This window comes from Hippocampus comes, unplaced genomic scaffold (assembly GCF_001891065.2).
Source record: "Hippocampus comes isolate QL1 unplaced genomic scaffold, H_comes_QL1_v1.1 scaffold124, whole genome shotgun sequence".
Classification (NCBI taxonomy): domain Eukaryota; kingdom Metazoa; phylum Chordata; class Actinopteri; order Syngnathiformes; family Syngnathidae; genus Hippocampus; species Hippocampus comes.
The window spans coordinates 1,526,253-1,529,107 of record NW_017805075.1 but is presented as its reverse complement, the minus strand read 5'-3'; the positions used below and the strand labels follow the sequence as shown (position 1 = coordinate 1,529,107).

Sequence of the window (2,855 nt, the reverse complement as noted above, 5' to 3'; positions counted from 1 at the left end):
ATAAAACGGCGGATTTCCGCGGATCCGCGGAAAATTGCCATGTATGCAATTAGTACTGTATTGAAAAATATAGTCATGCACTTTAAGATTAAACGAGATTTATAAAGAAAGGATTGTTTAAACCATTTACACATGTGCATATAAAATCTCACATGTGCATATAAAATCTCAATTTAATCCCTGCCTACACCTTACAAATTAAGGAGAGTGCTATTTAATGTGTAAAGAATAAAGTATTCACATGTCTTTGATAGCATCTGCTGTGTTGGGTCTGTCTCAGTGAGAAACTGAGGCTGCTGTTGTCTTCTTCTCTGATCAAAAGAATGTTGTCTTCTACTCTGATCAAAACAATGTGTCCCCTAGCGGATACTCACTGAATTGCACTGTATTAAAAATATTAATTCCGTGTCTTTTATGCATTTTTTCACTTTTAAAATATCCTGCGGGCCTGATCGAACCTCCTTGGGGAGCGGGGGGGGGGGGGGGTTCCGTATGTTGCTGGCCATATGTTTGACACTCCTGGTCTGAAAAATTGATATTTTCAAGTTGGTTTGCTTGGCTTTCTTGCAAAGCCAAGCAATTATTAAAATATTCATTGTACCAAAAAGTCCAAATAAATAATTACGGTACATATATTTTTAGTTGTCATGATCATATCTGGTATTGGAGTAATCCCAAAGGAATGAAAAGTAATCAAGTTGCATTACTTTAATAATATGGTGCTTGGATAACTTTACTCACGCCATTTTTTTAATAAGTAACTAGTCACTGTATCGGTATGTATTTTTAAAGTATGCCTCGCAACCCTGTGTATAGATGATCTTGCATATGTTTGTGCCTTTGTTGCACTTCTTTATACAGCCCAATAATGGTTTCAGTTTAAATAATATAAGAGGGTAACGTGTCAGTTGATGATCAATAACTAAACTATACTTGTAATTATCTTTTTTTCAGGGTCGCTGAGTTGCTTTCTTGGAAAAGTTCCCTCTTCGAAACCTGAAAATGCAACTTGTTAGTGAACATTTCTTACCTATGGTTCTGCTCAGATGTGTTTTCACATAATAAAATGATGTTGCTTTGTGAATCCTTGTCACATGGCACGAGGGAAATACTTTTTACGGGTCCTACTACGGCCACCTGCTCCAGTGCTCCTGTGTCAAGCACTGCAGCAAGAAATAGCCCTTCATCGTCCGACTCCCATGACCAGGAGGACTGACAACCACAAGTCCAAAGCAGGTATCATATTTAGGTGTTTATTAATTCGGGGCTTATTTTGTTCCGATGCTGGAAACTGTAACAAGTATGTTAGTTTATTTGGTTCATTTTAGCTCAGGCAGCATTTGATAGAGCCACTCCAGCAACAACCACAGCAGCAGTGATCCCTGATGATCCCGCACAGTGGCCTGATGTCCTCAGCAATTGTGAAAAATGTTCATTGGTGATAAAAGGACATGTTCAGGTGAAGGACATTGTTTGTGGTCCCTGTCCCCCATTTGCAAAGTGACATCTGCGCCCGGAGCTGTAAATAATCGCCTCCACCTTGACTAAGTCTTCAGCATCAGCTGAAGACAAACAGTACAAAGCATGACACCGTTACCCCTGTGTTTCATTGTACGTATGGGTTTCCTTTGGTGATGAGCAGTGTTGTGTTTGCACCAAACAAACATTTTGGAACTATGGATAAAATGTTAAATCTTGTTTTCAAAATTTTGCATGGACACAATTGAAATCTTTCAGACGTGTGGGGTAAATGTTCTTATTGTCCGATCAAACTAAGGTTGAACTTTTTGGAGTCTTGGTATGTGCATTTGTGCTGAAGTACACCTTGTGAGAATACTTTTGGCACCTCCGCCACAAGCTCTTTCCTTTCATTTGAATATTCTGTTTGGCACGCTTGTCTGAACACATAGAAATAACTTCCAGAAACGTAGTGGCGCCTTTTCGGAACATCTCCAAGTTATACAGTCTAAAGCCACGCTGCCATCTATTGTAATCCCGCTCATACTTATTTGACTGTGCAGCAACGATTAAATAATCATTGTATGTTATATTATTTCTACTATTCATTTTTGCATTGTTGCTTCCAAATTCTAATACACTGTCTTTCTCATTTGTTCTCGGGTCACAGTTGTTTTTCTTTAATCGCCTTTGTGTGAGTGGACGTAAACTAACAAAAAAAATGTAATTGCACAGTGTCACCACTGTGTTTTTTTAAACATCTTCTCTCCCTTTTTGGCACCAACTTGAAACTGAGACCTGTTCTACTTTTATTTCCCCTTCCTTCCCCACAATCAGCAGACCACATACAGCCACCACTCACCAAACACAATAACATTTTAGACACAATGTCGAACGTCTCCAAAGTTTATTGAATGCATTTAGAACAGGGCTCAGCAACCTTTTTGAAACTGAGGGCTCAATGATTAATGTGAAGGGCGACCAGGTTGACATGAACATCTGAAACAACACGTTTTGACTTCGGTTGTCGAAATTTTATGATTAATAAAAGAGACTGTTCATGTTAATGATATCAATAGGCAACACTTAACTTTTACAGTTAATCTCTGCCAATGTTCTCCTTTCGAAAAGATGAATGTGATAACTTTCCCATTACCGGAGAGGTAGTTATGTGGTCCTTAGCTGGTATGGAAGATCACATACGGCAAGCTTGAATGACCTGCACAATGAATGACAAAAGAGAAAATTAGGCCAAACAAAAAAAAGAGTGTGTTTCCGGGAACAATAAATTTCAGCATAGGGTCGGTAGGTCGGACAAAGTTTTTTTTTTTTTAATCTTTTTTTTTCCCATCAAAAATTTAAACAAAATGACCATAAAGCAAGAAGACATTGAACCT

General features: G+C 38.4%; 1 long non-coding RNA gene across 1 annotated transcript; it reads left to right on the top strand.

Moving 5' to 3' along the window:
- The first annotated feature begins 980 nt into the window (after positions 1 to 980).
- On the top strand, positions 981 to 1,459 carry LOC109513042 (uncharacterized). Its single transcript, XR_002167643.1, has 2 exons — positions 981 to 1,011; positions 1,105 to 1,459. It is a non-coding gene; the product is annotated as an uncharacterized LOC109513042 (long non-coding RNA).
- The last annotated feature ends 1,396 nt before the right edge of the window (positions 1,460 to 2,855 follow it).